The following is a 26,200-nucleotide window of genomic DNA, read 5'->3' on the forward strand; positions in this document are numbered from 1 at the left end:
AGGAAATGGCATTAAGGGTTCAAATATTTAACAATAAATGAAAACTTTGAAATACATGCTTTATTTTCTACTGTAAATGCACCTTCCTGAGACAGATATACAAAAGGAAGCTGGAAAAAAAAAAAAAATCATGTCAGTATTTTTCTTTTAGCTACTGAAGCTGTGTTTGGACATTTCAGTACGTAATTGGATTGTCAAAAGTCCTGGAATGAAGTCCTTCCATCAGTCCCATCCAAGTTCTGGAAATAAGGCTGCTCATTAGTAAGTAAGGCTGTGATATTCCAAGCACATTACAAAATATTGGGGAACCCAGGTAGTGGACCTGAACTGTATAATATGCCCATAGCAAAGTAGTGGATGGGGTCCTTCTATGTAATTTATGTCCCAAAAGGGAAATGAATCTTTTTTAATGTGTCACCATTTGATTCAGGTCGGACAACAATTCTCTCAATCCCCTCCCCCTCCCACCCAGGTAGGGAAGGAGAGAGAGAAAAAGAGAGACACTTGGCTGGATTGAAAACTAAACTACACAGCTTTAATTAAACACAAATGAATTATATAAGAAAATATATATATACAATTATATACAAATATGTTCAGGTATGAGCAAAAGCCTCTTGCCTCCTCCCACCCCCAGAAACTCCCACAGCATCTCCTGAGCTGTCAACAGTCCCGAGAAATTCTGGAGCTGCTGCTGGAGAAAGCAGAGAGTGATGAGGGTCAGGAGAGCTTGAGCCTAAGGGTCGATGGTGATGGATGGATGGAGTCCTGCCCGGACGCCAGCCATGGAAGAAAGAGAAGGGAAGAAGAAGAAGGAAGGAAGTTGTCTTCTGTGATCTCTGACCTTCCTCTGAGCTTACGTAGATATATGGAATATCTCTGGCCAATTTTGCTGTCTAATTCAGCCTCCTACGGGGGGGTCATAGACCTCCCCATAGCATCTGAGCTGGCAGAGCAAAGGTGCGACCTTGAAGACCCAGCAGTTAGAAAAACATTCCACTGTCTTATCAGCCCTAGCTGGAACAGAGTGTTGCTAGTCAAAAGAAAGCTCACTGAAGGAAAAAAAAAATCAGTAAAAAGGAAAATTGGCTTCATCCTGGCTCAAACCAGGACATAATGCTAGTCCACATACAACTTTGAGTACAGAGCTTTTACCAGAAGTATTTGACTCCTAACTTTTCAACTCCCAAAATCATAGTCATGTAGTATGTCATATCATCACTTTAGGCCCACACATTAAAACACACATTTTGCCTCTCTGTATTTCCAGTATATGTTTTGATCTTTTTTGAGGCTTAGGTATTGCCAAGTTTGCAAAATCACAGAAATCATAGAATCACAGATTGGTCATGGTTAGTAAGGATCTCTGAGATCTCCCAGTCCATTTATTAAAAACCAAAACCCAAAATAACCCACAACAAACCAAACCAAAAAACCCACAACAAACCAAACAAAAAAACCCCAACAAAACAACCAATAAAAAAAAAACAACCAAACTAAAAAACCCAAGCCAAACACAAATACTCAACCTACAATCTCTGCCTCTAGCGCATCCCCTAAAGTTCTGTATCTGCATATTTCTTGAATACATCTAAGGTAGGAAACTCAACCACCTCCTTGGTTTGGCTGTTCCAGTGCCTGACTACTCTTTCAGGCTATAATTTTTTCCTCATGTCCAAACTAAACCTCCCCTGCCACAACTTCAGACCATTTCCTCTGGTCCTGTCATTTTTCTCTTGGAAGTGTAGGCAACATCCACCTCCCTACAACCTCCTTTCAGGCAGTGGTAGAGAGCCATAAGGCCTCCACTCAGCCTCCTCTTCTACCAACTAAAAATCCCTAGTTCCTTCAACCACCCCTCGTAGGACTTGTTCTCTAGACTGACTTCACCAGCTTGATGGCTCTTCCCTGGACACTGGCACCTCAATGTCCTTCCTGTAGTGAGGAGCCCAGAACTGAACTCACAGAATCACAGAATCTTAGGGGTTGAAAGGGACCTTGAAAGATCATCTAGTCCAACCCCCCTGCCAGAGCAGGATCACCTAGAGCAAATCACACAGGAACACATCCAGGTGGGTTTTGAATGTCTCCAGCGAAGGAGATCCCACAGCCTCTCTGGGCAGCCTGTTCCAGTGCTCTGTCACTCTCACAGTATAGTTGTTTTTTTCTGATGTTTATGTGGAACTCGAGGTGAGGCCTCACCAGTGCCAAGTGCAAGGGCACGATAACTTCTCTTCTCCTGCTGGCCACACTATTCCTGATGAAGGCCAGGATGCTGTTGGCTTTCTTGGCCACCTGGGCATACTGCTGGCTCATGTTAAGCGAGCTGCCCACCAGCAGCCCCCAGGGTCCTTTTCTACTGGACAGCTTTCCAGCCATTCCTCCTCAAGCCTTTAGTTTGCCTGGGGTTGTTGTGACCTAAATGCAGGACCCAGCACTTGGCCTTATTGAACTTCATACAATTGGCGTTGGCCCACCAATCCACCCTGTCCAGGTCCTTCTGTAGAGCCTTCCTACCCTCTACCAGATCAACACTCCCACCCTATCTGGTGTCATCTGTTAACTTACTCAATTCCTTCATCCAAATCATTGATAAACACATTGAACAAGACTGGCCCCAAAACTGAGCCCTGAGGGACACCATTGGTGACTGGCCGCCAACTAGATCTGACTCTGTTCACCACAACTCTCTGGGCCCAGCCATCCAGCCAGTTTTGTACCCAGGTGAAGAGTACATTTGTCTGTGCCATCATTTACCAACTTCTCCACAAGAATGCCGAGGGAGATGGCGTCAAAGGCCTTACCAAAGTTCAGGTAGACAACACAACACAGCCTTCCCCTCATCCAATAGGTGGGTCACATGGCCATAGAAAGAGATTAGGTTGGTCAAGCAAGACGTCCCTTTCACAAACCCATTCTGGCTGGTCCTGATCCCCCGGCTGCTGTGCACTTGCTCTGAGAGTTCACTCAAGATGAACCTCTCCATGATTTTTCTTGGTACCGAGGTCAGGCTGACAGGCCTGTAGTTCCCCCAGATCCTCCTTACAGCCCTTCTTGTAGATGGGTGTCCCATTAGCCACCCATTAGCTGTTGGAAGAATTATTTTTCTACAAATGAAGAAGTAGCTTTCCTGTTTAGCACACTATCCTGAAAACAGTTATCTATAAATTCACTCATTAAATGTATTTCAGAACAGTTCCTGATAATGAAACTTTGTTTGCATGTATAGGTTCAGAAAGTGCAGGACAGTCAGAGATCAGGGACACATGAAAGGTCATTGTAGAGAGGCTGGTGCTGGTCTCTTCTCACAGGTAATTAGCGACAGAATAAGCGGGAATGGCTTCAAGCTTCAACAGGGTAGGTTAAACTGGACATCAGGAAAACATAATTCACAGAAAGAGTGGTTAGACACTGGAATAGGCTGCCCAGGGAGGTGGTTGAGTCACCATCCCTGGATGTGTTTAAGGGTCATTTGGATGTGGTGTTGGTGGATATGGTTTAGGGGAGAACTTTGTAGAGTAGGGAGGATGGTTGGACTTGGTGATCTCAAGGGTCTTTTCCAACCTGAATAGTTCCATGATTCTATGATTCTATGATTCTGTTTCCTAAGGTAAGAAATTGCAAAGCGAGGAAATTCTTATATTTCTTATCCTCAGGTCAACAGGGAAACAGAAAGTCTAAATTGTATTTTAGGAAAGATATGAATAATGTTGATGTAGGAAAGCAGACTGGGAAATAATTTGCAAGTTCTTACAGAATTATCAGTAATTTGACAAGAAGCAACAGGTTGCTAATTTGTTGAATCATTAGTTAATAAGACCCTTCAGCTCAAGTTTGAGATTATTTTTATGTCATAAAGAGGAAAAGCCTTTTATTACATATAATCATAAAAGCATAGCTTGACGAAGGAAAGTAAAATTAATAGTGCACACAACACAATCAAATCAGAAATCCAGGATGGTCTTCCTGTAAGTGCGACTAAGTCATGATTTAATAAAATTATTTTAAGAAAAAGAAAAGCCAGGGATTATTAACCAAATCCCATCAGCTGATCAAAAAGAATTACACAACCTGCTGTGTCAGTAGAAGTATATGGAGGGTTCTGCTAAATATATATTTATTAATTACAAAGGCACTATCATATGTAAACACTCAAAACAGAGAAGACAGACAAATGGAAAATTAAAGAAGGAGAAGGAATAGAAATCTAAAGTAAATCCCAATATAGAATAGAAATCCAAACATTAACACAAACACATGCCTCTATGAATAACCTCAAGAGTATACATTTAGATCTAGAACAATCTTTTATGCACAAATGCTTGTCTTCATTGCAATCAAGGTACAGTTTAAATACTGTTTAATTCTGCCACTTCCATTTATCCATTAAAATGTCCAGCTTGACTTGAATAATGATTTAAACTCAGTTCAGTTGAACTGCCAGGTTATAGGCAGAAATTCAGGTGATAATAGCACTCAGGATTGTAATCTTACAGAGGAGATAGGGGTGCTGCATCTCTATGTTCATGCTTCACTGTGTGAATATTATTGCTTCAGTTAATTCAATTCTAACTAATCCAAAAAAGCTCAGTAAAAAACAGTGCCATAACAAGGACATCGTATTAGCATTTTATGTAACACGATACAAGTGCACTTTCTTCGAAGAAAAACATATGCCATCAGTGTTGAATAGGAAAAAGTTTTTCTACCATGTCAAACTGTTCAACTTCAAAAATGCTCCTGTTTCATGTAATACAGAAACAAAGTTCTCTCAACATTTTCATGAAAAGCCGAGTTGCAGATAAAAGTTCTCCCCACCTTTCTGTTCATAGTCAGTTAGTCCAGGACAGACCACAACCTCCTTGAAAGCAAATTAACCAAGTTGTCTAAGGTTCACATCACAGAATCTCCTAATCACTGAGCTTGGAGGGGATCTCTGGAGATCATCTAGTACAGACTCCCTGTTCAAGCAAGCACAAATAGTAAGTTGAGGAGGAGAGTATCCAGTCAGGCTCTGGATATATGTGTAGAATGAGAATCAAGACTCTCTGGGCAACTCAGTGCAGTGTCTGACCAGCCTCTCAGTTCAAAGAAGTGTTTTATTTTGTTCAGATTCAAATTCATCAGTTTTAATATATGCTCATTGCTTCTTGTCACACCACTAGGCTCAATGAAAGGAATCTGGTTCCATCACTAGTGCCCTCTCCAAGAGGCATTTATATACATTGATAACATCATCCCTAAGCCTCCTCTTCTCCAGGCTAACCAGTTCCAGCTCTCAGCCTCACCCTGTGACCATGCTGCATTTCTTTAATCATCTTCATAACTCTTCACTGCACTCATTCAAGAATGGCCACAATTTTCCTTGTAGTGGGGAGCCCAAAACATGACAGCACTGCAGATGTTCTTTCATTAATTCTGTCCCACTAGTAGAGGGAAAGGATAATTTTCCTTGACAAAGTGGCAGTGCTCTTCCTAAGGCTGTGCAGCATGTTCTTGGCCTTTTAACCTGCAAGGACACACTTCTGACTCAGGATGAGCTTGTTGTCCACCAGGATGCTCAGGTGCTTTGCTGCCCATCTGCCTTCCAGATGGTAGCCTCCAGTCTGTACTTTGAGCAGTGTGGAGATTTCCCTGTCCTTTGTCATCAGGGCTCCTGACCCATTCAGTAACAGACCCACTAGTCTTTCTTTCGCTCCTCATGTACCTTTAACAAGGTTTTCATCCCTCACCAGAATCAACTGCAGGTAGGCTTAACTTTCCTAACCCCATCCCTGGATGCTTAGGCAGTAGCGCTATATTTTACTGGGGTCACTTGCCCCCACCTTCACCTCTTGTGCGCTTCCTTTCATAGATGAGCTTTTTTCAGGAGTTCTTTCTTCATCCGTGCAAGCCTCCTGCAACACCTACTTGATTTCTCCCCTTTGCTGGCATGCATTGTTCTTGAGCTTGGATAAAGTGTTCCTTGGAAATCAACGAGCTCTCCTGGACATCCCTCCTCAGCAGGGCTCTATCCCATTCTTAGCAGATCCCTTCACAGACCAAAGCCTGCTCTCTGCAAGTCCAGGGCCACGATCCTGCTATTTGTTTTTTCCCTCCTCTCATGATCCTGAACTCCACCCATCTTGTAGTCTTTGCAGCCAGGCTGCTGCCAGCACTCAACCCCTCCACAGGTCTTCCATGCTTGCTCAATATCAGGCCCAGCTGAGAGCCTCTCCTCCTTGGTGCCTTGATCACCTGTGTCAGGAAATTGTCATCAAAGCACCCCAGAAGCCTCCTAGGTGGCATGTGCCTTGCTGTGATTTCAATCCAGCAGATACCAGGGTGGTTGAAGTCCCCCATGATGACTAGGACCTCTGAATGTGAGGCTTCTTCCAGTTTACCTGCTCATCTGCTACCTCTTCCTGAGCAGGGTGTCTGTCGCAGTGCTCTATCACTACCTGGCTGATGTTGGTCTGCCCATTAAGCCCAACTCATAAGTTTTCAGCTGGCTCATCACCTCTCCCTGTGCATAGCTCTGTGCTCTTATAGTTGCTTCTCAGTCAGCTTGGAGAGGGAAAATAATTTAAAATTAATTTTAAAATCACTGTTATAAATACCTAGTTAATGAAATATTTGTAATAAAATTTAAATTGTTAGTTTAAAAAAAACCCAATTAATTATTAATTCTAAGAAGCATCAGTTTATACGAAGCCATGGTTTAAAGCCCGAAATTTTGCATGGAAGCAGCTTATGCACCAACACAACTTCTTTTCTGCTGATGTCAGTGCTGTGAGTAGCAACCTCAGCAAACATGATGTAAAAGGAATTAACACGTTTAACTGCTGGCAGCTATTTCTTCTTTGGATACTTGCACAAGTGTTTCTTAAACTTGTAAAAGATACACAGCCCACACTTTCTTCCGGTTTTTCACTGCACTGCTTGCTTTAGCCTAAGCCTTGAAGGTTTTAGAACAACTACTGTAAGTTCAATATTTTCTGCAATTGAAGGATGGTTGAACAAATTTAAAGCTTGTTTTACAGCAAATATTCCTGGAATTTATGTAGGAAAAAGTTAATTTATGTATTTCAGGTTTCACAATGCCCTTTTTTACCCTTTCTGCTAGGAGTTGACGAAAACAATGCTTTTTGAAAATAAATGTTTTGAAGGGAATCTAATTGACTGTAACCATGAAGGCCAACTCTTTTTGCTATCTGTAATTGTAGGGTAAATCCTTTACTCAGTGGATCTGCTTAAATGATACACAAATTGAAGTGGCAGAATTATGTTGATTTAACATAGCATTAAAGGAAGCAAGTGATGATCAAATTCTCTTGATAAACATGAAATAATCTATTACCACACAATTTCTTTCTAGAAAACATGTAATAAAATGCTTCGGTGTGTAATTTTGAAAGGTAGGAATAAAAAAATAACATTTTTGAGACTCTGTAAGATAATGGTCTGTGATCTCTAATGGCCTTTGCTACACGTCTGTCTGTGGAACGTTAGTTTATTGCTTTTCCTGGTAGTTTGGATACAATCATGCTGCTATGCTGAAATACAGACAGCTTTTCAGAGTAATTAAAACAATGTGAACTACAGTATTGTACCTTCTGTAATTCTAAATTAAATATCTTAGTAAAAACTAAGAACTTCATAGGAACTTGTGATTTGTACATTTGGCTCAGTTTAATGTTACAATACTCACGTACTGTTCTTGTACGTTGATCTATGATTTTTCAGCAGTACCATTTTGTGAAAACTGAAGACTTTATAGAATCCTATGTTTTTGAATTGTTACAGCTACTTTGTTAAATGAAAAGCACCTCCTCTTCCTCACGTCCCTTGCCTGCTCTTCTTGAAGAGCCAGTATCCATCCATAAAAGAACTTCCGTCATGAAACATCAGGCCTTCACTCACTTGCTGTCCTTTCAGATGCACTTCAGTGAAGTATTGGCTGTGCTTGAGTAAGGCTTTCTCAATTTATCCTGCTGAAGCAGGTTATTACCTGCAGCTAAGTACTTGCAGGGTGAGTGGGAAGAGCTATTGGCTAGTACTTGTTCATATTAAATCTAGAACAGAACAGCACAATGCCTTTTGGAGAGAAGAATAAGGAACTTAATTCTTTTAACCAGAAATCAAGTTCTGTATCCAGGGTAATCCTCAGTGAATGACTCACTAGCTCTCTCCTACATTTGTAGGAAAAGTTTAAGACTTCATACATAATTTTCTTCTCCAACAATAAACTAAAAATCTCAACACATACATGTTAAGGGACCTTGAGCACACAAACTCATACAGTCACTGTCTACAAAATGTGAAGGAAGTGTTATAATGCAGGACAAGCTCTGCTGCAGAGTAAGTTAACCAGTTTTGAAGTTGTATGTGGAACTGGAGGAAGGCAGAGGTAGTGTCTCTGACTACAGAACGTTGTACGCAGCAATAGCAACTACACTAAGATTCACCAGAGACAATGATTCAGCAACTCCTCCCTGCAGTAGGGATTTCTACTAGAAGACAAAAAAAAAAAAAAAGCTTGTTTTTGTTTGGTTTTGAGTGGAATTCCATAAGGAAGAATGAGCTATACTGCTCATTAGAATGAATTTTCTAAGAGAGACAAGCTGATCATCAAGGAAGAATGAGAAAGGAAAGAAGATAAGAAGGAGAGACTAGCAAATATGACACATTAGTGTGTGAGTTTTGCACACCACAGGAAATGCAGCATTTTATCAATGCAGCTCAACTAGGGCTGAGGAGTTCATCCGTTTCAGTGTCTCTTCAGTGTGTTTGGACCTTGCACAGTTATTCAGGCCTGGCAAAGGCATGGGATAGGAGATAATAAAACAGATTTCTCGAAGTCTGATAGAGTGGTACCCTGTGAGAATACTGTTATCATAGAATCACAGAATGTTTGGAGTTGGATAGGACCTTATAGAGCATCGAGTTCCGACTCCCTTGCATGGTCAGGAACACCTTCTAGTAGAACAGGCTGCTCAGACACCCATCCAACCTGCCCTTGAACACCTCCAGGGGTGGAACCCCCACAACATCTCTGGGCAGCCTGTTCCAGTGTCTCACTACTTTTACACTGAAGAATTTACGCCTGTCTTTTTTTTACGACATGTAAGCATGTCGCTAAGAAAGAAGAGTAACAGAGCAGAGCCCTATGGATCCCCTAGTACAAAACAGGTTCAGCTTTAATGTCTTACACTAGGTGACTCAGCTCAATAGAACTCCAAATACTACTGTTCCTCTGACATGCCATAATTTTAGGTTATAATACTTTAGTATTTTGCATTAGACTGCAAAAATGCTTTTCTATCTCTTAGCGTCCATTTGCAAAAATACTGTGCTTTTTAGAGATCATTTATAGTAATTTTCTGAATAACCTAATTTAGTTATTTGAGGTTCCATAAAAATTCTTGTAACTCTTCTTAGGCAGCCATGAATATGTCACACTTCTTTTTGTTTCTAATTTGTATTTTGTGTCTGGGGTGGCCTCAACCTAAAATCAATCAGCCTAACTCTGTTGAAAATCTGTGCAATTTCTATTGCAAATCACTTTCTTCACATTATTCACTGTGATGACCTCCAAAGCAACATAACAGATGACTTCCCTTCAGTTATCATCATCATGTATTCACTTCTGAATTTTGAGTTTATTTATTAGAAATGTACACTTGACCTCCAGTTTAATCTTGATTCATAGATTACATTCTTTCTTTTTTTTTTTGTTTTCGTGACAAAACTATCATGACTTCATTAGAGTTTTTAGGTACCCTGTGACACTCAAGTTATTATTTAAAATTACTAATGAAAAGAGTTACTACTGTTCATGTATAAAACCCAAATTATCCACCTGTATTCATATTTTGAATGCAGTTAGGATAAAGGAGTACTCACAGGATATCCTTACCACTAGGCAATCCTTCTGTTTCCTCTGTATATACACTCATCTTTTCATTTTTTCATGGAGAACAGTCTGTTCTGAAACTGTGACAGCATGCATGTACCTTTCACTCTCATTTTGTCTACATGTTGAATAGTGCTCTTTATATGAAAAAAAAATCCATAAACTTGTATTTCTTCAACCTGATTTAGATAACATCTAAGATAATACACACGTATATTCCATTTTTGTGCCCTGTACTGTATCTCCTGTAAAAATCAATGACATTCTTTTTCCATCATAGTTTTAGAGATGTGCTAGATTTTTCTCCCCAGTTCCCATAGTAAATATTCATGTGGGAGTAAGTTTTATACACCCCAAATTATTTTGTCACATTTCAGTGAATCCTTAAAATTAGCAAAATTACAGCTTACTGACAGTGTTCAAAAATCTTGACATTCCAGACAACATTTTCTTTGCATTCTTGTCTTTTGTGAAAAACTTCTCTCTTCAACAATTCACTTTTTTAGGGTTATATGCTTTATTACTTTATTTATGATTTTACCCAATTTTTTCTTGCTTGCTCTTTTCATGGTTTCAAACTGACTACTGCAACACTGTTTCTGATAAGAGAATGACACATCATAATCTTTCTTTTCTTTACTTCATGTCATTGTTAATTCATTATAGTCTGTATTGTTCCTTCACTTTGTCTACATATGAAAAATATTTTTAAATTATCATTTAATTCTTTAGCATGGTCTCCTTGTTAATTTTGTTTAAGTATTTCAGTGTCTTTTTCAGGTCTTCCTTTGTTCTACAACCTCTTATTCTCATACTGCTGCCATCTAAATTATTACAATATTATGCATTTTCTTTTCAATTGATAGGTAAGGTATTTGATGAGTTTAGTTTGTCAGGCAAGGACGTTTTAACTTTCTCTCTGTCATTGAAATATTTGTCTCACTCAAAGACATACTTAAGAGTATCTCAACTTATGGAAGCTATTAGTCGGAATATGGAAACAATACATTATAAAATCACATATTATATAAAAAATATTCTTCATTTATGTTATTTCCTGAATGAAATTCCCTTTCAAATATGATTTTTTTTTTTTGCAGTTGCAGAATCAAAGAGATTTGTCTGTTCTAGATTTGGGTACTGATCAGTATTAAATTATTAAGATCATGCTAACCTGAATACCAACTGGAGTGGTATTGGTGAAACTCATCTGTTCCTAACCTATTAGAATGCAAACTGGAAATGGTTTTGGAAGACTCTGTCTTAGTATATCTTGAAGCAATAGCAATACCACACAGTGTTCCACAAAATTAAATCAACTAAAGAGTTCTTCATCATTGAATCTTTAAGTGGTATACCTCTATACTTTAAAGAAACAATGCTAATGCATTGAGGCAATAGAGTTTAACTAAATGTTTAAATAAATGTGACTCTTAATATTCCTCAGTCATAAAAAATCAGAAAGTTAAAATACGTTTTGAGATGAAGCTATTTTGTAGTAAGGTGAATATTACAATAACCAGCATTTGTTTAATCAGTTTCTGCCAAATTTCCCTACACATTTAACACCTAAAGACCACTGTACTGCACAATTCTGTGTGACTGTTTTCAAGGAAAATATAAACTATGCAGAAAAAAATAATTACAGTAAGTGTTTTTAAAGCATGTTCTCATAATTTAAGGAGTTAACAAAGGATTTATGAGAATAAATTTACAACTGATCAGTTTATAACAACATGCAAAATCTTCACCTGAAGCTTTAAACATGCTTCTTTTGAACATTGTTTGAAGTATGACTCTATACCTTTCTCATACCTTCGGTGTTCACGCTATCAGTAATACAGCAAGAGTCACATTAGGTTAGAACTAAACCAAGAGGAAGCATGTGTTCAGATAATAGCAAAGTAATTTTTCTAGGCTTATCTGACACATAAAAGGTGGGTGGATTATTTAAATTAAAGATTAAAGTAAAAACACAGAGACATAATAATATAATTTTCCCATTGCATAGCCTTGAGAGTTTGACTGCAGCTGCTCCTGTATTTGCAAACTCCTCCTCTCTGTTGAGTTTGAATTGTCTGTAATACATACATCTTCCTACATACACAGTAGAAAAATGGAAAACAAAAGCAAAAGAAAACATGTGTGGCCAGTATAATCTTCTTTTACAAAATCTACACTGTATTTATGAAAGGAATGACAAGGGCTAATTTCCATGATGAACAAGAACTATAGTTAACTACTGCAGTCTTGGGCAGGTGGCAGGAAAAACTATATTAGAAGCAGGTGGAGAAAAACCCTTGCAATAATCAGATGGGAGGAAATCTGATCCCTATAAAGATTTACATAATCCTAATAAAAAAATGTCTTAAACCAAGAAGCATGAATTTTGTGTCTTTCTCAGTTTTTCCACCCGCTTTCTTCAGAATCAACTGTAATCAATCTACACATTTTTCCAGATCTATAGTAATCCATTGTTAAAAGTCTATAGAGTTATTGATATAAAAAATATAATGTGACAACGAATTACATTTTTTTTTAAATGTATTTAATACCAAACTCCTCATTTATGTATTTCCTGACTTTCATTACCCTTCTGTAATCCAGCCTCAGCTCTTTAATATCTTTTGGAGATGAGGGGAAGTGTGCTGTTAGAGCTGGTACTAACAAACAAAGACAATGGGGATGTGAAGGTTGGGGGCAAACTTGTCTGTTGTGACCACAAACTGGTGGAATTTACTATTTTGGGTAGAAGTAGGAGAGAAATGAGCAAGACTACAACCTTGGACTTCAAGAATGCAATGTTTAACCTCTTCAAAGATCTACTTGCTGGAATACCATGGGTCAAGGCTCTGAAAGATATGGATATCCATGAAAGCTAGGCAACTTTCAAACACCACTTGCTCCAAGCTCAAAACCAGTGCATCCCAATGAGAAAGAAACCAAGTAGAGGAGGTAGAAGACCTGCATGGATGAGTAGGGATGTCTTCCGGAAAAAAAATAAAGAAGGAAATTGACAGAATGTGGAAAACAGGTCTGGCCACTTGGGAGGAATACAGGAATGTTGTAAGAGAATGCAGGGATACGACGAGGAAAGGTAAGGCCCACCTGGAACTAAAGCTGGTGAGGAGAATCAAGGACAAGAAAAGTTTCTTCCAGTACATCAATATAAAAAAGAAGAAGAAGGGAAATGTAGGCCTGCTGACGAAAGAGGCAGGTGCCCCCTGTGACTGATGACACAGGGAAGGCAGAGTTATTGAATGTCTTCTTTGCTTCAGTCTTCACTGCAAAAGCCAGCCCTCTTAAATCCCAGACCCTGGAGATAAGAGCTAAGGTCTGGAGAGAGGAAGACTTTCCCTCGGTAGAGGAGGACCTGGTTAGAGGCCACTTAGCCAGACTGGACATGCATAAATCCATGGGCCCTGATCGGATGCATCATGAGTTCTGAGAGAGCTGGCAGAGGTTATTGCTAGGCCATTTTCCATCATCTTTGAGAGGTCATGGAGAACAGGAGAGGTGCCTGAGGACTGGAGGAGAGCTAATGTCACTCCAGTCTTCAAGAAGGGCAAGAAGGAGGATCCAGGGAACTAGAGGCCAGTTAGTCTCACCTCTGTCTCTAGGGAGGTGTTAGAAAAAAATCATTCTGGGCATCGTCACAAAACTTGTGAAAGCAAAGAATGTCATTGGGAGAAGTCAAGATGGATTAATTCTAAAAGGTGGGTGCAAGGAAGATGGAGACAGGCTGTTTTCAGTAGTTCCCAGTGTCAGAATGAGAGGCAGCAGCTACAAGTTGGAACGTAGGAAGTTCCCTTTAAATATGAGGAAAAACTTATTTACAGTGAGGGTGACAGCACTGGAATAGGCTGCCCAGAGAAGTTGTGGATTCTCCATCTCTGGAGATACTCAAAACCTGCCTGGATACAGTCCTGTGTAAAGTGCTCTAGGTTATCCTTCTTCATTGGACTAAATGATCTCTAGAGGTCCCTTCCAACTCCAGCAGTTCTGTGATTCTGTGATTCTGAGGCAATCAATGTATCACATGACAGCTTATGGTCAAATGCTAGCAAATCTCTCCATTATGAATCACTGATTTGCATGATCTTAATTTCAGTATTTTTATGTAGGTCTGTGCAGAAACAAGAATTACCAGCTCAGGATAAATTTCATGTTTCTAATTACTTTTAAATTTAGGCTAATTTTTTAGAGCTAAAGATTTTCACAGAACATATTTTTTTAGTATTCTGTCTCAAATCATACAAAGCATTAAAACTGTAGACTGGCTGTCTGGATTAGACTGTCACAGAAGCTGAGTAGGAAACAGTTCTGGAGAGTTTGCTAGCCTGCCAAACTTCCAGCAGAAATTCTGACGGAGTTATGTCCATTGCACTATTTTACTGCACACTTGCTACTTTTTGCCAAACTATTTCACTACTCCACTTTGAGCGTTCATTTCCTGGTGTCAGCTACATAAGATGGAAAAACATTAATTTTAGTTATTCTCAGAAATGCCCTAATCCCTTTTTTTAGATTATTATTTTATTATTTAGGACCCTCTAAGCTCTCTAAGTATGTCAGTAAACTTAAACTAATTAAATACTGGAGGAAAATTTACTTTAATAGTGAGCATCACTTCAGATGAATTAAAGTGCCTTAGAAAAATATCAGATACATCCATCTGAGGAGTCTCCTGTTGTGAAGATAGGTCCATAGGAGTTTATAACTGTACACGAAATCCCTTAATGCAAACTACATAATTTAATAAGTATTCCAACATTAATGAACTGGAAAAAATGGCATTTTATAGAATCACTATGTCATCCTACTGATTTGTCAAAGGTTTCTCACAAATTCCCTTGAAGCTTACAAAGAAATAATATAAATTCATACAGAAAATAATAGCCCTGCTAAAACAATAATTAGAAACTGAATCAAACAGAAAAGTCCCAGTGTGTTGAACATTTACTTCATATCTGAGCATTAAAGTTTATTTGGCATGGTAAATCAATCTGTGTTTTGAGGCCTCTCATAGGGAACTGTATTGAGTAGCAAAGTTAACACTGCAAGAAGTTAAGTTAGACTCTGTTTTCATTTTCACTCTCAAGACCTAGAAATTTAAGATTTGGGATGGGAACACATTATTTAACTAAGAACATTTGCTTCTCAGGCTTCTGTGTAACCTGTTTTTCCTCCAGTTATGAGTGAAGGAAATAAAGTTCCCATATGTTCTCAGTGTTAAGCTATTTCTAAATGAATAGTCAGTAAATATATTACTTTTTTTTTGTTTATGACTAGGAAACAAGCTTCACAGTGATAATTTACAATTTACAAAGACAGAAGCTAGCCACTGCAAACAAAAAGGCTTTGCTTGGTGTAAAAGCATAATGATTCATACAAAAAATATTCCTTAACTCCACAAGACAACAGTCAGCATTACAGACACATACCATTTGGTTTGAATGAATGTGTATACATATGATACAGAGCTTCATTTCTGTCCCATGCATGTTCTCCATTCTTAGTTTTCAGATTCCTTGTGCAAAGATCTCTACAGCACAGTGAAGGAAAGAGAATTCCTCTGTCTGTCTGCATAGTGCCTATTCCACTTTTCCGTGTGTCTTAAGTATTTGTTTTATGTGTTGCAGTGTAGGTAAAGGTCACAACAGACACATTTTACACCTCTTTTTCCTCTGTTCTTGCCTGGGATTATGGGGTTCTCATATACTCTCAGTCACCCCATCATCCACCAAGATGCTCAAACTAGCATTGGGTTATCCCAGCCTGTATCATAATACCTTGTACTCATATGCTGATATTCAACGGCTGCCATCCAAGAAACAACGTATTAAAAAGTTATTTGGGTCAGACAAAACATGTGACATGTATCAACGTTTGTACTGTTAAACAGAAAATGCTGTCACAAGAATCTCATCAATTTTAGTAAATTAAAGCTGGACAAAAGGGCTGGAAGGCGTGTCCTATGAGGAATGACTGAGTTTCTCTAGTTTGGAGAGAAGGAGTCTGAGGGTGAACTCATTGGTGTCCACAGTTTCCTCAGGAGGGCAACTGGTGAGGGAGGCACTGAGCTCTTCTCACTGGGATCCAGCAACAGAATCATAGAATCATAGAATGGTATGATTTGGAAGGGACCTTAAAGATCATCTAGTTCCAATCTGTCCTGCATGAGCAGGGGCACATCCCATTAGACCAGGTTCCACAGAGCCCCATTCAGCCTGACCTTGAATGTCTTCAGTGTTGGGGCACCCACAACTTCCCTGGGCAACGTTCCATTGTCTCACCACCTTCACACTAATGAATTTCCTCCTATTTTCTAACTTAAATCTCCCCTCTTCCAGTTTTAATCCATTAGCCCTTGTCCTCTCACTACAAGCCCTTGTCAAAAGCCCCTCCCCAGCTATCCTGTAGGCCCCATTCCAGTACTGGAAGGCTGCTATGAGATCTCCCTGGAGTCTTCTCTTCTCCAGGCTGAACAACCCCTCTTCTCTCAGCCTGTCTTCATAGGAGAGGTGCTACAGCCCCCTGAGCATCTTTGTGGCCCTCCTTGGGGCTTACTCCAGGAGCTCCATGCCCTTTTTATGTTGGGGGCTCCAGAACTAGACACAATACTCCAGGTGAGGTCTCACCAGAGCAGAGTAGAGGGGGAGAATCACCTTGCTTGACCTTGGCTACCCTTCTTTTGATGCAACCTGGATTATGGTTGGCTTTCAAATGGAAATGGTTCATAGCTGCACCAGGGGAGGTTCATACTGGACATTAGGAAACCTTTCTTTATCAAGAGAGAGGTCAAGCCCTGTGTGCTGTTTTGGATCTGGTATGTTTTCAGTAGCAGAGGAGAGGCCCCAGGATTGGCTCCTGTAAGAAGCTATTAAGCGCTCCCCCAGCTCAGGTAGCCAAGCCCAGAGCCATTAGAGAGATAATAGGTGAACTTCTGCAATTGACACATGAAAGAACTGATACAGAACACAAGCAGAGAGCAAGCAGAGGGGAAAGAGCTGTGCTGGACAGGTGAAAGGCAGTGCTGGGGTAAGGATCCTGAGGTTGGTGAGGAAGAATGGGGAAGAAGGTGTGCAAGCAGAAGTTTCCCTGCAATCTATGGTGAGATGGCAGGCTGTACCCCTGCATTCCTGGAGGAACATGGTGGGAAATTTCCTGAAGGTGCCAGGAGCACTGAATGTGGACTTGCAGCCTGGGGACTTGGATCTGCAGCCATAAAGGACCCCACATCAGGGGAAGTGAATGTTCCTGAAGCAGCCTGTGACTCCAGCGCACACTGGAGCAGCTTGCTCCTGACCTCATGACAAGGATTCATGAGAGGTTCGTGGAGGACTCTCTCCCAGGGGAAGAACTCCGTGGGGAAGCAGAGGAGGACTGTAAGGAATCATTCATCCTGAAGAGGAAAAGCAGCAGGAAATACCAAACTGTGAAGTGACTCTAATCCCCATCCTCTGTCCCCCTGTGCTGCTGGCGTGGAGGAGGGAGAGAAGCTGAGGACAAAGTAATTTGGGCCCGGGAAGAAGGGAGGAGTGGGGTAACATATCAAGCACTGCTCTGTGTCTTGTCTGTGTCCTGTGTGCATCTGATTAGTGTGAAATTAAATTATTATTTTTCCCAAGTTGAGCATGTTTTGCCCAGAACTGTAAGCAAACTCTCCTTGTCCTTGTCTCAGCCCATGAGCTGAGAGAGGCTTTGGCCTTTGTCTTCCCTGTTCCACAGTGTGAGTGTTTGTGGACGGAATGGTGGCAGGGGGAGGAGGGAGAATTGAGTGAGTGGCCACGCAGCTGGTTCTTTGTTGTGTTAGACCCAAACCAGGACACCCTGCAACAGGCTTCCTAGAGAGGTGGTCAATGCCCCAAGCCTGTCAGTGTTTAAGGGGCATTTGGGCAATGCGTTTAATATCATGTTTTAACTTTTACACGGCACTGAAGTGATTGGGCAGTTGGACTAGATCACTGTTGTTGAACCTTTCCAACTGAATTATTCCATCGTATTATATTCTAATTCAGGGAGCATATCCAGGAATATGCCTTTTCTATGGAAGACACTCCGTGTACCACAAGGACTTAGTCCATTGGGAATCCTACATCTCCAGAGAAAAAACTGTAAAATTTACTTCAATTCTTGTCTTGGAATACTTTGGAATTTTCTTTGGAAGTGGTGAATAAGTGAGAGAAAGATTTTACCTTCAGCATGTAACACTAAGCTCTTTTCAATCTAGTTGAACATAAAAACTGTGGGAGGGGGAAGGAATCTGTGATTTCTACTGGCATAGCTTTCTTTACACTTACTTCTTCCAAAAGGCTTATTAAACAAACAGAAACTGCTGATGAAAGGAAGTGGTCTCTATCTCTTACTTCTAGGAATTATTATGAGTCCACAGCAAATACACAATTTATGAAAAAACTATGCAAAAAACCAAATCATCTAGAATGGACATATAAAAGATCTGTGCTTAGCTTTTGTACAAAACAAAAAACTGTTTGTACAAAAGCAAAACATTTTATTGGCATTCTTAGCAAAACTAGACCCTTGATTTTTAAGTGTAGCAACTCCCTTAATATACCAAATAAAACCAGAAGCAGTCCACATGCTACTTCACAGCAAGAACCTACTTTATAGTTTTGATGGACACAGTTACATCATTACATAAAACACTTAATAGAAGTGTATTATTGCAGAGGAGATGGAGCTGTCATTTGGTTTTAACTGCAGCGTATGTCAAGTACTTGCTAGGATCTTGTTATTTGTAAAGTACTGTTCATTTGGCTCAGAATCTTAGCCTCTGTCATAGGTGAGGTTTTAGACTGGTATACTGTGAATATAATCAACGGCAGCCCAGAATACTAAATACAGTACTGTGAAGAAAGGTGTTCAAAGCAGATATAAGATGGAGTTGAGCTAAATCCACCAAATTCTGAAAGAAGTGAGTGCAGTCTAAGGCAGCTGGACTCTAAGTGGAACAGAACTTAGTGGATCTTGGAAACAAAATTACTATAATGGATAAATTATGTGCCAAGTAGCACTGAAATTTTAGATAGGCCCACTAAAGCAGTAATTCCGAAGAAGTAAAAATTTCAGAGATGGATAAAGTAATGAAATCAGAAGTAATAAATCCTGAGCAAGTAAGCAAGGCAAAATCTCAGTTTATTATTTCAAAGAGAGTCAGTAACAGCTGAAGCTGCACAACACACTCAACAAAATCAACAAATTTACCCTTTCCCAAGCACATCCATGGAGGAAGACCTCTCTCCAGAGTGGTACATCAAAGAACACCCATTCACAATTCCTATTTGATGGGAAAAGCTGGAAGATTTTACATTCCCAAATTAAGGGCTCCCACAGACTTTTTGCTTTTTTCTTTATCTCCAAGTCTTTTTTTTTCTTCCTTCCCCCATTAACACAGCTCCAAAGAAGCCATACCTTCTGCTTCTGCAGAGAACACATTTTATTTCAGTAGCTGGGTCCACAAAATGTTTTTGGCCACATTCCCATAGCGGTAACATAAACTGAATTTAGCTTCTGCTACTGTCTTGAAAGAGAGAGTGTTAGTAACTGATACAATTTAGACTCCAATCCATGTAGTATAGTTTGGTTATATGAATTTGCTTTAATTTTACTTACTACAGGAAACTAGTGGCAGAGGGGTGTTAATCTGATTTTTTAAATTACTCATTTATTTCCAAGAGACAAGTTGGATATGAGTTCATAATTCGTTAATCCTCAATTAATATGCACGGATACAACACCATACAGTAAGATAACAAATTGTAGGAGTTACTCTTCCTGTTTCTGAAAATGCAGAGAGAAAGCTGGACCATCAGTTTGTAGACTTGCAAAAATGGAGCTAATGAAGTTCACACTCCTCCCCTTACATCATCTTCTTTCTGCAGGTCTTCTGTGATATTACCTTGGCTTCGTTCCAAGAGTTTTAAATGCATTCTCTTGGAATCATAGCTACTAAATTTTCTTTAGCAACATCTGAATTCAGTAATGGAATCAATATATGTCACATTTGTACATATATATGCAGGTATGTAATAATTCTAGTGGAAATAGTATCTGGTCAAGAAGGTAACTGAATGCAGAATTCAGTTTTTAATGATTACCATTATTGAATCAGCTTCAGCACCGGAAAATCCTAGCAGAAAAATCTTCCTTTATATGATGAGCTGCACGCCATGGCTCTAGAGGTGAGTCATAACTAGCCTATTCAGCTGACAATTCAAAAACATAGGATTCTATAAAGTCTTCAGTTTTCACAAAATGGTACTGCTGAAAAATCATAGATCAACGTACAAGAACAGTACGTGAGTATTGTAACATTAAACTGAGCCAAATGTACAAATCACAAGTTCCTATGAAGTTCTTAGTTTTTACTAAGATATTTAATTTAGAATTACAGAAGGTACAATACTGTAGTTCACATTGTTTTAATTACTCTGAAAAGCTGTCTGTATTTCAGCATAGCAGCATGATTGTATCCAAACTACCAGGAAAAGCAATAAACTAACGTTCCACAGACAGACGTGTAGCAAAGGCCATTAGAGATCACAGACCATTATCTTACAGAGTCTCAAAAATGTTATTTTTTTATTCCTACCTTTCAAAATTACACACCGAAGCATTTTATTACATGTTTTCTAGAAAGAAATTGTGTGGTAATAGATTATTTCATGTTTATCAAGAGAATTTGATCATCACTTGCTTCCTTTAATGCTATGTTAAATCAACATAATTCTGCCACTTCAATTTGTGTATCATTTAAGCAGATCCACTGAGTAAAGGATTTACCCTACAATTACAGATAGCAAAAAGAGTTGGCCTTCATGGTTACAGTCAATTAGATTCCCTTCAAAACATTTATTTTCAAAAAGCATTGTTTTCGTCAACTCCTAGCAGAAAGGGTAAAAAAGGGCATTGTGAAACCTGAAATACATAAATTAACTTTTTCCTACATAAATTCCAGGAATATTTGCTGTAAAACAAGCTTTAAATTTGTTCAACCATCCTTCAATTGCAGAAAATATTGAACTTACAGTAGTTGTTCTAAAACCTTCAAGGCTTAGGCTAAAGCAAGCAGTGCAGTGAAAAACCGGAAGAAAGTGTGGGCTGTGTATCTTTTACAAGTTTAAGAAACACTTGTGCAAGTATCCAAAGAAGAAATAGCTGCCAGCAGTTAAACGTGTTAATTCCTTTTACATCATGTTTGCTGAGGTTGCTACTCACAGCACTGACATCAGCAGAAAAGAAGTTGTGTTGGTGCATAAGCTGCTTCCATGCAAAATTTCGGGCTTTAAACCATGGCTTCGTATAAACTGATGCTTCTTAGAATTAATAATTAATTGGGTTTTTTTTAAACTAACAATTTAAATTTTATTACAAATATTTCATTAACTAGGTATTTATAACAGTGATTTTAAAATTAATTTTAAATTATTTTCCCTCTCCAAGCTGACTGAGAAGCAACTATAAGAGCACAGAGCTATGCACAGGGAGAGGTGATGAGCCAGCTGAAAACTTATGAGTTGGGCTTAATGGGCAGACCAACATCAGCCAGGTAGTGATAGAGCACTGCGACAGACACCCTGCTCAGGAAGAGGTAGCAGATGAGCAGGTAAACTGGAAGAAGCCTCACATTCAGAGGTCCTAGTCATCATGGGGGACTTCAACCACCCTGGTATCTGCTGGATTGAAATCACAGCAAGGCACATGCCACCTAGGAGGCTTCTGGGGTGCTTTGATGACAATTTCCTGACACAGGTGATCAAGGCACCAAGGAGGAGAGGCTCTCAGCTGGGCCTGATATTGAGCAAGCATGGAAGACCTGTGGAGGGGTTGAGTGCTGGCAGCAGCCTGGCTGCAAAGACTACAAGATGGGTGGAGTTCAGGATCATGAGAGGAGGGAAAAAACAAATAGCAGGATCGTGGCCCTGGACTTGCAGAGAGCAGGCTTTGGTCTGTGAAGGGATCTGCTAAGAATGGGATAGAGCCCTGCTGAGGAGGGATGTCCAGGAGAGCTCGTTGATTTCCAAGGAACACTTTATCCAAGCTCAAGAACAATGCATGCCAGCAAAGGGGAGAAATCAAGTAGGTGTTGCAGGAGGCTTGCACGGATGAAGAAAGAACTCCTGAAAAAAGCTCATCTATGAAAGGAAGCGCACAAGAGGTGAAGGTGGGGGCAAGTGACCCCAGTAAAATATAGCGCTACTGCCTAAGCATCCAGGGATGGGGTTAGGAAAGTTAAGCCTACCTGCAGTTGATTCTGGTGAGGGATGAAAACCTTGTTAAAGGTACATGAGGAGCGAAAGAAAGACTAGTGGGTCTGTTACTGAATGGGTCAGGAGCCCTGATGACAAAGGACAGGGAAATCTCCACACTGCTCAAAGTACAGACTGGAGGCTACCATCTGGAAGGCAGATGGGCAGCAAAGCACCTGAGCATCCTGGTGGACAACAAGCTCATCCTGAGTCAGAAGTGTGTCCTTGCAGGTTAAAAGGCCAAGAACATGCTGCACAGCCTTAGGAAGAGCACTGCCACTTTGTCAAGGAAAATTATCCTTTCCCTCTACTAGTGGGACAGAATTAATGAAAGAACATCTGCAGTGCTGTCATGTTTTGGGCTCCCCACTACAAGGAAAATTGTGGCCATTCTTGAATGAGTTCAGTAAAATCCTACCGTTGGGGGTATACTGGCAACTGGCCTAACGCAAATAATTTGGGGAAAAAGAAGGGGAGAAAAGATGTAATTATAATTTAATGAAAGTCCATGCTTCCCCATCTTACAAATTTCCTTTAAAATGATTGCATTTCATACTGAGTAATTTTTGTTAAGAAAGATTGAACTGGTGTTTAATTGAGCAGCAGTTCATAGTCAGCATTTGTATTCATAACTTGAACTGCAGGTATGGTGATTACAAAACATGTTACAATTCCTTATGAGAATGTTAGATCTTTAACATCTTTTAAGCTGTTACTTTTATTTTACTGTAAATAAACGTCCTAAATATATGTTGCTTCCTCCTAGAACAGACATGGAAATATATCTCCTTCTATTTTTGCTGTGGCATGAAGGAACAATGTTCCTAAAGGACACAGAAAGATACTTCTGAGATACAGGATAAGTTGTTTCAATGTCTGCTGAAACAAGGCTTCTGAAGTAGAGGCAAGTCTTCTTTTTAATATTATTTTAATTTTCTCCAGGAAGGGCTTGAAAGAAATTAAAAATTAATTTGTGCATCATGATAAGGCAATTCAAATGTAAGAATTCCAGTCAGGTCTTGCAGCCCAGATGGCTTTTAATTTTCTGGCAATGATGATAATTGGGAGTCAGGATGTAAACTACTTTTTTAATCAACTTTAGGCAACCCAGGTTTTTTCTAATCATGTAAACAGTTGCACACTGGAAGCATCTCAGCATCAGTGTTACACTGTACAGTGCACATTAACCAGGACAAATTAAACTATAAACAGCAATAAACTTATGCAAAGTTATAGACCACTGGTAACTCCTTTAAAGACTAAAAATTTAAGCTGGTGGTTTAATGAACATCTTACATCTTCCCTCTTTGATTCTGCAATAAAATTTCTAGAAGTCACAAAAAATTTTCCTTGACATTTATTTAGACACTAAAAAGATACACTCCTGGTTCATAATAAAAACCTGAAAATCTCAGTTCCCTATTGCAGTAGAAGTGGATAAGAATTTTGTAAATTTATGTTTTTAGTACACTCTTAACAGAGTATATATATATACATAGAATCTTAATTGCATTAGCCAGTTAGTGATTTCACTATTGTCCTTTACAAACCGAAAAAAACCCTAGAGGATCTATTGTGCAGTAAAAATTATAATCTTAAATTAGAAACTAACTGCAGGAAAAAGCAAAATTAGGTGTATATTTCAAAAGCTAGATTTTCACATTTGCCGTAGTAGTAATAATTCCAAAGGTTATTAATTGAAAGAAGAATATCCAGTTTTGCTTTAGCCTTCTTTTTATTTCCTAGAAACCCAGGAAAATATTCTAGATTGCCATTTGGATTACTTCTTTGACAAACTTTGAACATTTCTACAGAAATTAACATAATACGGGACAAATACTTGTCAGGCCTGCAAAATTGATGAGTGTCACTTGAATATGTGCTGAATTTTTCTCAAGTTATTTTGATATAGGCCTAAGATTTTCTTGTCTTCTGGTTTATTATTTTATATATTTGCTATAAGAGCATGAAGAACCAGCCTAAAATAAATACCAAATATACAAAATACAAAGAAACCCATGTTTTTGTAAGCATGAGCAGATAGATAACATATTTAGTCTTCCTAGACCACTTTTAATGCGTATCATCTTATGAAAAACATTAAAAAATGGACCAGAAGCCTTCAAAACAAAAAATAAAAAATGCTTATGTATTTTGGGTGTTGGAAATAGAAACATCAGAGAAAGTACCTTTAAGCATATTTTATCTTATAAATATACATCAGGTTATATCACATTATATCACATAAGGTGTATGTTATATATATTTTATAAAAGTACCATTAGCTTTTTTTTTTCCCTTGTAGCATCCCATTATCTCCAGTTTACTTTCACAGTAGGGTTGATGACAATTTTGTCAATAAATCACAGTGTTTAAGAAGAAGAAAAAGCTCTGAATGAGTATCACACTTCTTGTACATATATGTGTGTCTCTGGTTCTGTGCATGTTCCTTCCCTCTTCCCTGCTCTACCCTACAATTTTAAAAACCCTTTACTGGTATCAAAAAAAATGTTTAGGTATTTGAAACACAGATTTTTGACCTTTTGTGAAAACATCACAGTACAGATTAAACATTTGACAAGTACAAAAAAATTGTATGAAGACATAATATTTTGTAAGACAGATGACAGAGACCCATCAAGCCTAAATAAAAATTTAAAAATAAAGACCGTAGATCCTTAAAGGCAAATCAATCACAGAAGCAAAGAGTATATCTCAGCACACATGAGGTTGGGCCTGAAATATACTGGATCCAGCTTTCAGTTTACCCAGTAAAAAATGGGTGGGGGCAATGTGGAGAGGAAGGGCTACCAGTATGATCAGGGACTGAAGCAAATGGCACTCTAAAGGGAGGCTGAGGCAAATGGGCTTGGTTTGGCCTTGAGAGGAGAATGCTGAGACATGGGGTAAACTAATTTCAGTCTTCCACAACCTAGAGGGCTGTTTAGAGAAAAGAGAGACAGATTCTTCTCAGAGGTGCACAGTTAAAGATCAAGAGACAGCAAACATAAATTGCACCAAGGCATAACTTCTTGGGAAAAAGGGAGAAATTCTTCCCATGAGGGTGGTCCAGAACTGTGCATGGAGGTTCAGGTGATGTCTGAAGTTCTGAACTTCACAACTCATTGGGAAATCCAGTCAGGGTAGAAATGCCTATTATGACTGTTTTCAGCTTATTCTCAAATCCAAAATGAGCTCTTGCATAATTTTCATATTTCTGTTTATAAACAGAGATGTAGCTGTAAAAGGAGAAGATATTTTCAATTCATTTAGTCAAGCTTCCCATGTCATCCTTCTCCTATTTCTAGTAATTCCTTATTATTTATCAATGCAGTGTAAAAGCTAGTCCTCCAAGTCACGCTTTGGTAGAAAAACTGTCTGAAGCTCACACTTTAAACCTGATTCCTGAGGAATCTGATTTTCACTTCTTAAAACTGTACTTGCTTTTCCTCACCCTAGATAGCAAAACCTGAAGTCAGCTACCCATCAGGAAAGTTATTATCTGCTTCTGGATCAACTCCATTATCATTTAAATGTTTATTTCGAGAGTAGCTTTTTAGTAGCTCCTGTTTTGGAGTTGTTTTAGAATAAAATGTTACAGTGAAGTTTTTGTTTAATAAATCCTTAGCACTAGAAGATAATTACACATTCTTAGTCTAAATAATTAATTGTTAGTTACCATTTCTTTCATCTCACTGAATATTCAAAGAGCTGGGATTATTACATTGAACAACAGCAGAGCTTTTAGCTAGGTTTCTGGAAAAGTCATTACCACAGCTACCAACCACTTCCATCTGATTTTTGGACAGACTAGTTAAAAGTAATGTTAACAGCACACTGTAGCAGCTACCAGTGGTCTGTATCTCTCTACATATCTCTCCAAACCAGCATCTATTCAGAAGGGCTGCACTGAAAACTTTTTTATGACCATCCACGACAGTTTCACCATAACAAACAAGAGGTGTGAACATGTCCACGTACTTCACATTAAAATATAACTCCTTTAACAGGTCTCTGTTCCATAGCATCTTAA

General features: G+C 39.0%; 1 protein-coding gene across 7 annotated transcripts in view; it reads right to left on the reverse strand.

Moving 5' to 3' along the window:
- Positions 1 to 26,200, reverse strand: part of PDE4D (phosphodiesterase 4D) — a 550,182-nt gene that overhangs the window by 412,016 nt on the left and 111,966 nt on the right. The window lies entirely within an intron of this gene.

This window comes from Apus apus, chromosome Z (genome assembly GCF_020740795.1).
Source record: "Apus apus isolate bApuApu2 chromosome Z, bApuApu2.pri.cur, whole genome shotgun sequence".
NCBI lineage: Eukaryota > Metazoa > Chordata > Aves > Apodiformes > Apodidae > Apus > Apus apus.